The 11,441-nt window shown below is 42.1% G+C and overlaps 1 protein-coding gene across 2 annotated transcripts in view; it reads right to left on the reverse strand.

Moving 5' to 3' along the window:
* Window positions 1-9,123, reverse strand: part of dipk2ab (divergent protein kinase domain 2Ab) — a 58,707-nt gene extending 49,584 nt beyond the window's left edge. The window contains exon 1 of one of the 2 annotated variants that reach the window (XM_053636792.1): window positions 7,947-9,123. The gene's annotated coding sequence lies outside the window, so the exon portion shown is untranslated. Of the gene's footprint in view, window positions 1-7,922 lie in introns of both variants that reach the window. The other variant, XM_053636801.1, reaches the window with a different exon arrangement.
* Between the last annotated feature and the right edge of the window lie 2,318 nt (window positions 9,124-11,441).

An 11,441-nucleotide genomic window follows, 5' to 3' on the forward strand; every position in this document is an offset into this window, starting at 1 on the left:
TCAGAATCGGACAAATAGAATGGAAAAGAACAGAGTTCCATTAGGATAGAATAGAGCTTGAATAGAATAGAATTCTAACAAAAAAGGAATAGAATATTGATATCAGAATCGGACAAACAAAATAGAAAAGAACATATTCTAATGAAACTAGAATTGCGCTTGAATAGAATTCTAACAAAAAAAAAAGAATAGAACTTTCAGAATAGAACAGAATCGACAGATTCTAACCGCCGTATAAAGACTAGAGTCTTAAAATAACTATTTAGAAATCTGTATTTACAGAATTCTAATCATTTCTATGAAGAACACAGACAGAATGAAGCAATGGGAGTGGGAGGAGTCAGAAATAGACATGAAGGAAATGGTTACAGATGGAGCAACTCAAAAAGCTCAGCTCTCTTTTTAATAATCAAGTTGCTACCGGGGGCAAAAAAAAAAAAAAAAAGTCCTTAGCAACAAAATCTGGGCGTTAATGAGAAGTGGCTTCATGCAATTAAAGATTTCCTGACTCTCTGTAGTCATTAAAAACCCTTGTAAAGAGTAGGGGTACAACCCCGGTGTCCTGGCGAAATTCCCCCACTGGCCCTTCTCTATCACAGCCCCTAATAATAATCCCCATTTCTGAATGGGTTGCATCACTCTCCTCTCCACTAATAGCTGGTGAGTGGTGGGCGTTCTGGAGCAATATGGCTGCCGTCACATCATCCGGGTGGATGCTACACATTGGTGGTGGTTGAGGAGATCCCCTCACACGTAATATGTAAAGCACTCTGAGTGCCAAGAAAAGCACTATATAAATCTAAGGAATTATTATTATTATTAACAAACAAACGAATTAATAACCTTTTTTTTTTGAAGAGTGCAAGAAGCTTAGCAGCTCAGATCAAGTCAATTCCCTTTAGCTGTAACTCCAGAGTTATATCTCCTCCTCACGCGAGATGAAACTGAAGGAGAAACAAGTTAAACAAGCAGGAAGTGAAAGTATGTGCCATGTTCTCTTATTCGACACTGTGAAACCATTTGCAAGCGACTAACCAAACTGCTCTCTGACTGAGTGCACTTAAGCTGTGACTCAAACACTGGTATAATGTCATTTCCTGTTTTAAAAAAAAAAGAGGGTGAAAAAAATCACACGCCGGCTGCTGAAAATGGCAGATAGCGTGACTCATCACGAATGCCTAGCGGACAGTTATATTTAAAAAGGTTATTAGGTTACAGAAATAATCCTTTTCTGCGGTCTGTCGCAGCTCCGCAGCTTCACGCGTACAGTAGCGCAGAGAAAAGACCGAGAACCAGAGCGCATTTTCAGCCATAGTTATTCCCATAGTCTTTTGTTGTTTTGTTTTGTTTTTTTTGTTTTGTTTTATTCTCGGGCAGCTGCGTCGATGTTTGGAATGGGAATTGCAACATCTCGGACCACATATGGTTAGAGGAAACAGCTGAGATATTATCGGAGCCTCTGCACCGTGCACACTTAGCATAAAAATCTAACGACCACTTTTGTACACATTTTAACCGCAGGGCTTCTTCAAAAAAGGAGCAGAATGAAAAGACTCCTCCAGACCTTCTGTTTATTTAGATTTTATCTATTATTTGTAGAACACAACGCTGCTGAATTCTCGACTCTGGTTTGTCACAAGGTGGCGATTCATTTTCAAGACCAAAAAATAAATAAATAAATAAACAAACAAATTTTTAAGAAAAAATAATTTTAAAAAAAAAAATCACAGACTTTATATTCATTCGCTCATTCTAGCTGGACTTGAATGTTGCTCTGCATAAACAGATTATTCAAAAGTGTGCAATCGTTGATTATGGTAAACATCCCTGGTATTTAACATCTATGGAAGGAGTCTCCAGTGTCAGAGCTTTGTAACAGTCGGAGGTAAAGCTGACCGGAGGAGACTGTGTGTTGCGGTTTCTCTGTAACATGACTAGCTGGGGGGGTTTTTTTTGGGTCGTATTAACATCATGAGAGGGAGAGAGAAGAAAGGCTTGACTGTTTATAGCTGCTATAATGTAAGTGATAACAGGAACTAGTTTGTAAATATAACTATTAATGAATTTTTAAAAAGTGCAATACATCAACGCGTGACAAACAACAATGGTTAGACTTGGCAAATGATTACCGTATAAGAGGAATAAAAAAAAAACATCAGGACATGTCGTTCTAGGAAAAAAAAAAGGATCAACTTCAAGGTGGCAACAGTAACTCCCAGTCATGCGTCTTGATTGTTTTCCTGTAGCAACATGCCGTGTCGTGTTTTCTTTCTTACTGATCCATCACGATTTACATTTACGCAGCCTGATGTTCAGAGTTTCGAGGTCACTGTTCTCTGGTTATTCAGTCCTATGTACAGTGTTTTGGTGTTGCATCATGGTCCTGGAGGAACCCTGCTGTGTACATGTACATAAACAGGACAATAAGAACATATCTGACAGGCTCACAGCATTCCATCAAAATACACCCACCCAGCTTTTTTTTTTTTTCTTCCCACTTCCAGAACGTTCGCTCTTGCTCGCCGCTTCGGGTTTGAATTACGGCCGTACTCCCCGTGCTGCTCTCATCTCTCACCGCTGTTCAGCCCGGTCGTGCCGGGGCTCACCGAGCGTTCGTGTCACCGCCGAACGAGGAGAAATAAACTCGCGCCGAGCCCACGCTTCACCACAGAGCGCCTGGAACATGACGCTTAGACAATCGTTATCCTTTTTTTCCCCAAATCATCAGATCTAAACTTGTCCAAACTGAAAGAGCTGAGTCACAGACGGGAGATAAACGCAGCACGACGGGGGCAGATAAACCCGAGAAAGACTCTCGGCGTGTGCGGAAGCGGAGAATAATTGAAACCGATACAGACGTCCACGATGTGCTTGAACAACAGAGTTCCCGTGTTAGCGTGGAAAAGGTTATGGAATGAAAAGGATGGGATGGAAACTGCTCCGGAAGACGTGCGGAAAGTCACAACCGCACAGCGTCTCCGAACGAACAAAAGGACAGACTCTTACAATGCAAAAACAACAAAATACGCCTCGAGATTTTACATTACATTTACATTTATTCATTTAGCGGACGCTTTTATCCAAAGCGACTTACAAATGAGAGAATACAAGCAAAGCGATAGATCAAGCAGAGAACAATGCAAGTAGTGCTACTGTACAAGATCTTTAATTGAGGTCTAGAAGAAGCAAAGTGTGCAGAGTCGAGGTGTAAGTGCCAGAGTAAGGGGTTTTTGTGTTTGTTTTTTTTAGGGGTTAATTCGGTGTTCATGGAAGAGTTGGGTCTTTAGCTGTTTTTTGAAGATGGTGAGAGATTCTGCGGTCCGGATTGAGGTTGGAAGTTCATAACACCACTGAGGGACGGTCGGTGTGAAGGTTCTGGAAAGGGATGTTGAGCCACGCTGAGTAGGCACTACTTAGCGTCGGTCGCTAACTGATCGCAGATTGCGTGAGGGAACGTAAGCCTTCAGGAGAGAGTCGAGGTAGGAGGGTGCTGTTCCAGACAGGGTCTTGTACGTGAGCATCAAGGCCTTGAATTTGATGCGGGCGGCTACAGGAAGCCAGTGGAGGGAGATGAAGAGGGGATTTTGTAATTATGTTGTGCGTATGCTGATGAATTCCCAAGGCGTGTGCCCAGCATAGCTGATTTGCATTTGTCGACGCCCACAAAACTCCTTAAAAGGCAAAGCTCACACAGCTGAAATGACGGGTGAACAACGCGACTTTCTCCGAAGTAAAAAGTGAAAGTTATTTAGACGCTGATCAAGTTCAAAATCAAGGGACAATTTACAGAAAAGCGTGAATTACGTGTGAATTAGGTGAGAAAAAAATAAAATAAATAAAAAGATTGACACTCTACCCGGGCGATCATGAACGCTAATCGCTTCACTGCTATTTTTATCAGTATCCGACGTGCTGGATCTAACGTGCTGCACGGCGCTAAGAGACAAACAGAAGTCAGCTTTCATGCTCCAAACCCGTCTTTTTAATCGTCCTCTCCCTCAAAAGCGAGCGCTAAAACCTCCGTCAGCCGGGGCGTTTGTTTACGGTCTTTATACGGCGGCGCTGCTTTAGCCGTAGCTGAACGATTCGATTTATTTTACGCGTTCGTGCTGCCTCGCTTTCTTTATCTCTTTTTATATCCCTTCGTTAATGCCGATGATATAAAACGACCGCTTTCTTTAACGGAATGTTCTCGATGGCGTTCCCAGTCCCTGACCTAGTGAACCATCATGAGGGCGTGCTTTTGAGAAGAGACTCCAAAGCGGTTGTACAAGTCGCTCTCGATAAGGCAGCGTGTTAAAGGCAGCGAGTTTAAGGCGGCGAGTTTAAGGCGGCGCATTTAAGGCGGCGAGTTTAAGGCGGCGCGTTAAAGGCGGCGAGTTTAAGGCGGCGAGTTTAAGGCGGCGCGTTTAAGGCGGCGAGTTTAAGGCGGCGCGTTAAAGGCGGCGAGTTTAAGGCGGCGCGTTAAAGGCGGCGCGTTTAAAGCGGCACGTTTAAGGCGGCACGTTTAAGGTGGCACGTTTAAGGCAGCGCATTAAAGGCGGCGCGTTTAAGGCGGCGCGTTTAAGGCGGTGAGTTTAAGGCGGCAAGTTTAAGGTAATCAAAATCGACGGTATGTTCCTGATATACAAGTGCAGTAATCCATGAGGATTATACGATTTGACGTCGGTTGAGTCGAGGTTTGCGTTAGTTAGTCTTCTTACGTGTAAATTTACACACGCCAGTGAGCACGAGTAGCTTACGAACGTTTTTTTTTTTCCCCCCGAAACGAGAGGATTTTCACGAGTTACAAATTTTAATACAATGCAAACGTAACCAACGCATCTCACTCCACACACACTCCGACCGTGACTCTTCGAGTCGGTGATGTGATGTGCTTCTGCGTTTTTGTCAAGCGTGTGAACCGTGTGCGCTGTGCGAATACGTGTCATTTTTCGGCGTATTTAACGTACACGAGCAAGTCGATGTTATTTATGAAGCGCTTTTGCAAAAAAGTCTGCTCATCAAGGTGCTGTACAAAGTCCTATATTTAAGCAAATTTCCTCCAATCACTGCTCTCCAACGCGTTACACAAGAACATATGGAGATATAGTGTACATATATACACACACACACACGCGCAAAATACATGTGGTGGTCTGGGAAAAAGCTGAAAAGTCTACTAATGTCGTACTTTGAGATCTCGACATTGAGAAAACATAAATATGATTCAAGAAAATGAAGCGGGAAATTATTTTTTTTCTTTTTTAGGTTCCTTTCTAACACCACCTTGGTCAGTCCCTCCAGAATTTTGCGACCTGGCGATCGCAAAATCAAAAGAAACTCCACAGTATTCGCAGGAGCTTGCGATTTTCCGCAGATCCGGGCTGAGACCCGCCGTGTGACATCGTCACGACGCGCATTCCGACGAATCCCGCGTCGGACACGATTACAGCTAAAAGGTTACGTTTACCGACAAACGTCGCTGCGAAAGAGTCGTTTCCCGCAATAAATAAAAAAACTCTGCAAGATTGCATCGTGTTTATATTCCTGCATACGTGGTGGTTGTAAGTTCGCCCGAGTTGCCTACAGCTAAGTATCTGTTAGCACCCACAATTCCTTGTGGACTGAACGTGCGCATGTATCTCCTTTCAGTGGGTTTTCTGCGTAAGGTGTTTACATGCAACACGTTCCCCGATTAAAACGGGCATGTTCCAGGGACGGGAATCAGGATATCGCCTCGATATGATTCGGATAATCGGACTGCGGCGTTTATATGACGCGATACTAATCAGGATACTCCCAGAGTCAAATTAATATCAGAATATTGATGTGCATGTAAACATAATCGGTGGAGATCTCCACACTGCTGTTCAGCGGAGTGAAGAGACGACGACGAGACTAGTGTTTAAACGTCACGTGCGACTTCTACCCCGGGCGACGAGAGCGAGACCGACGGGGTCGTCGTCGCGAGTAGGCGTTTCACGTTATATCACGGAGAGAAACATTCCGGCGCGGGAAAGCGCAGTGCTCACGTGTCCGGATTGGACCGTGTGGAGGATTTTCTCTCCGTGGATCTGGGGGAAAGCGTCTCGCTCGACCCGGTATACGGTCTTCAGACAGCATCGCCACTGTAATCAGTCTCGCCTGCGCGGAAGTGCATCCATAACTCGAGAATGATCCTCGAGTTCAAGCTCAGACGGCGTTCTAGCCCGGAATCGAATTCATTATTTCTGGAATAGAGAAGTTGCTCGCTATCCGGCGTTACCGCCGAGCGCGTTGGGCTGCAGTTGCCAAGGTTATCGACTGAGGAAGTCGATAATGTCAGACCACAGAAACAGCCATCCAGGGCTGAGGAGTTTCAATCCGGCGACCACACACACACACACACAGAGAACGGAAGATGGAAACAAATGAGTCTCTCTTCTCAGAGCTTAAAAAAAAAAGAGAAAACAACTCTTATTAGTCTGATTAATGTTTAAACATACACATCGGCATGGTTACGCTCAATCACATGACACAGCTTTGTTTTTTTTACAACAATGACACAAACACTTCATTAGTTCTTTCTTATTTCTCTCTCTCGTGTCTCTCTCTCTCTCTCTCTCTCTCTCTCTCTCTGTGTGTGCCGCTCTATCTTTCAGTTAACGTTTAACTGAAGCCAGAAGTGAGCAAAACCCGGCTTTGTGCGTAAACCGAGATGAACGATGACTTCAGATAAAACCCCACACACTCGATGTTCTCCATGTGTTCGCAAGACCGTCCGTGCGCTCCCGGTATCCCCGTCCTGCCCCGTTTAAATCCCATGCTTCAACACCACGTACGCTCGTTCGCAAGGTCATCGCGACGCTTCGAGTCGCATTCGTGCTTGGCGGGCGCTTGCGTGCAAGGCGTTCTGGTTTGTTTTAAAAGAAGTGCCGTGCGCACGGACGTGCGCTCTCTCGCATCTTGAATGAAGAATTGTGGAACTGCTGAGTTTGGAAGTGTTGGTTTCGGTTTACTGTCCCCTTTTTTTTTTATTTTGCGAGCACGGTTTAGCGGTTTCCGTCCTCACGCCACCACCACTACTACTATTACTACAACAACAACAACACAAGAGTATTAATCTGTACCTTGTGGATTTATCTAGAAAGGTGTCTTGTGTACATTTACATTCATGCATCTGCTCTATAGATGCTTCCGGCTATAAAAAAAAAACACACACACACACACACACACACACACTAAAAGGTACAGAAGACAAGGAAAGGTAGAAATAAATACCCTTTTGTCAAAGCATGACTATCAAATATGATCAGTCACAGATTTCTCCACTTTAATACATGCAGAGCCATCTGTTTTCTGAGAAGTCCTGAACCGAGCGCTCAGATTTGCACTCTTTTTTATTTCTCTGATGCAAAAATGCAAAAGGTTAGGAATACAAACTGTGGAACTGCTGAGCTCATGCAATGCTGATCTCTGTATACGGTCCTTGCTTTCTTTTTTTTTCTTTTTTTTGCACAGGATTTGAGCACAGTTTATTAGTTTTGCTTGCTTCATAGGAAGTGAGCTGAAGTGTGAACAAAATCTGAGATTGCAACCTTGCTCTTAAAAGTATGAAATAAAGCTTTCAGATCTGCAGAGCTTTTATGATCCTCCTGTCGAGATAGATGCATGCATGATGATGATGATGATGGCTCACTTTGTTTAATTTTAGCTGCAGTTTTTTTATTTTTATTGCAAGTGCTTTCATGCAAACACAGCTGCTACAAAAACTGTAACAGGCAGTGATACAAGCACGAGATGCAATGCATCCTGGAACAATAAGTTTGACTGCAAAATAGTTAGACATGAAGATCAATCAATCAATCAATCAATCAATCAAATCATGTGCACAAAGCTTATGCATGCATGCAATGTTAACTTATACAAGAAAGAGGCACGTGCAAGGACTAAAACCTCACCTGGAAATAAATCTGAATACCAACCTGACACTTTCTCCACTCAGTTTTGAAACAGTGTTTCTCTCACGCGCACGCTTTGGACCATCTTTTTTTTTCTCTTCCTCTCCAGCAGATGAAGCATTTAATCAGAAACCCAAACAGCTACTTTATACACGCACATAGACGTCTATTCCTTTACAATGTGCATCTTTAACCGGAAAAGTGGAGCAAGGATCTTTTCCATCAAGAAGAGATCAGACCTTTGAAAGAGCGCGAGCCACCCAGCCGGTGGAATACTAAACACAGCACCGTCGGTTTGTTTTGTTGTTGTTGTTGTTGTTTGTTTTTGGGTTGTTGTTGTTTTTTTTAACTCTTCCGCTGCAGATTTCCCTCCGCTCTCATTCCCACTCCGTGTCTTTATCTCTCTGAGAAGCGCCGTCTGTATCGATATCCCTGCTTTCCAGTCTGATTTGCCCGGACAGGCTGTGTTTGATAGCGCCGTGTCTCTGCTCACTGGGTCCTAAAGCACCAACAACAGCTTCAAACCAACGGCTTTACGACCCTCTCGCTCGCTTTACGTTACTGATTCTTAGGTCGTCGCGTCACACCCGTATTCCGATAAACCCCGCCTTCGGAGCGGCGATTGGTTAGTTATCGCTGTCCTACTTTACGGGTTCGACGTATTAACCAATTAGAGAAGGAGGATGATTATAACTATCGAATCGCAGCGCAGAAGGAGGAGTTTGTACGAATACGAGTGGGAAAGATTTTCGCTAAGCTGTCATTCCAGCGTTTCTATGGTCTCGTTGCCTCCTTTCGGTACAGTAACTCCGCCCACTTGTTAGACACGCGCGCGCGCTTCCCATTGCCTGTCGGGTTTATATATAAAACAATTCATTTTTAACTCATTTTAATGATTTTAATGTTTTGTTTTTTTTTACAGTTCTATATCATTTGTAAATAAATTGTCTCTGTTTATACAAAGGTGCAGTAAATGGTGTATTGAAATATATTGAATGAAAATAAAGATAAATACTACTTTCCAGGTTTATTCATCTATCTATCTATCTATCTATCCATTCACCTACCTACCTACCTATCTACCTATCCATCCATCCATTTATCTACTTACCTACCTACCTACCTATCCATCCATCCATCTACCTACCTATCCATCCATCCATCTATCTACCGACCTACCTACCTACCTATCCATCCATCTATCTATCTACCTACCTATCCATCCATCTATCTATCTACCTACCTATCCATCCATCCATCTATCTACCTACCTACCTATCCATCCATCTATCTATCTACCTACCTATCCATCCATCTATCTATCTACCTACCTATCCATCCATCCATCTATCTATCTACCAACCTACCTATCCATCCATCCATCTATCTATCTATCTACCTACCTACCTACCTATCCATCTATCCATCCATCTACCTACCTACCTATCCATCCATCCATCTATCTATCTACCGACCTATCCATCCATCTATCTATCTATCTATCTATCTATCTATCTACCTATCCATCCATCCATCTATCTATCTATCTACCTACCTACCTACCTATCCATCTATCCATCCATCTACCTACCTACCTATCCATTCATCTATCTATCTATCTACCTACCTATCCATCCATCCATCTACCTACCTACCTACCTACCTACCTATCCATCCATCCATCTATCTATCTACCTATCTACCTACCTATCCATCTATCCATCCATCTACCTACCTACTTATCCATCCATCCATCTACCTACCTACCCATCCATCCATCCATCCATCCGTCTACCTACATACCTATCCATCCATCCATCCATCTACCTACCTACCTACCTAACTACCTATCCATCCATCCATCCATCTACCTACCTACCTATCCATCCATCCATCCATTCATCCATCATCCATCCACCCACCCATCCATCCATCTACCTACCTACCTATCCACCCATCCATCCACCCTCCCATCCACCCATCCATCCACCCTCCCATCCACCCATCCATCCACCCTCCCATCCACCCATCCATCCACCCTCCCATCCACCCATCCATCCACCCATCTATCTATCTATCTATCTATTCATCTGTCTGTTTATCTGTTGAAAAATGTTGTTTTTCTCAGCTATGCACCATAGCCTGATTTTTATTCATGCACTTTATTCGTTCATTTATCTGTCTTTCTGTTTGTTGCTCTTTGTTGCTGTTGTTGTTATTGTTGTTGTTGTGTATTTCCTGCTGATTATCCTGGTGATTGTTTGTTTATATTTTTACAACTTTAGTATTCACCAGATAACCCTACCTTCATGTATATTATTCACAGAAACTGCATTTGTTTGTTAATTTGTTGTTATTGTTGTTTGAAGATGTATTTTTTTTGATTATGTGAATGTTACAGTTTGTTTTATTTGTTTTTAAGTGTGTTTTCAGTATTTTGTTTGCTGGTTTGTTTGTTTCGAGTCTTTAACATGTAAATCCATCCTAAAACTGAGGTGCATATTTATTCTAGAATAATAATAAAGTCATCAACACTCTGGAGTAACACAAATGGAACTATGGGAATTATGTTGCGATAAACAAAAAATCCAAAATAAATCTAAATAATTTAGTATTTTAGCATCTTCAAAGTAGACACGCTTTTTGCCGAGAATGTCCAGAAATGTATTCTTGGCGTTTACTCGACAGATTTCTTGAGGAATTTCCCTGAGATGCTTTTTAAACAGTATTAAAGGAGTTCCCACCGACGCTGGACTCTTATCACCTGCTTTTCAGAATATTTCGCTCCGAGTTAAAATAAATCTTTATTTGTAAATAAAATGTTAGTTTTCTAATGAAAGAAATGAATATGGCAGAATTGTATTTTTATCTACAACACCAAGCATTTAATCCCACACCTTCAGATCGTGAGAAACATTTCAGTCGAGTGTCTCCAAACTTTTGACTAGTAGTGTGTATGTACAGAGTTTATAACTGCATCCTGATGCACAGTAAAACACTCGACTGAATCAGATGAATTAAGTTGTTTGGTTACTGTTTCAGTGAAACCTCGGCAGCACCGAGGGATTTGGAGCAAAAAGCCAGGAATGAAGGATTAACAGCTACTTTTAATAAATCCATGTAATTTCCTTAATCCTTAAGAATCCTTAAAGAAAATGCCCGCTGATGTTTAATGTAATGTTACGGAGGGAAGGAAAAAAAAAAATCAGTGTGTAAATGTAAAGGTATGCACACACGTGTCTATAAACATCTAGTGTTTATATGCTGATAATCGTGTGTGGCCGAGTCGGTCTCATGGACGCTGGATATGGACTGCACACACACACATATATATATATATATAAATATATATATATATATAATCACATTCTTCAGAAAAAAAAAACTTATGAAATTCTTATAAACTGTTGCTTTCAGTGTTCATCAATCACAAATAAACAAACAATACACCAAATAAACAAACCTTAAAATGTAATTAAATGTAAATAACAATTATTATTATTATTATTATTATTACTA

The sequence above is a fragment of the Ictalurus furcatus genome, chromosome 1, assembly GCF_023375685.1.
Source record: "Ictalurus furcatus strain D&B chromosome 1, Billie_1.0, whole genome shotgun sequence".
NCBI lineage: Eukaryota > Metazoa > Chordata > Actinopteri > Siluriformes > Ictaluridae > Ictalurus > Ictalurus furcatus.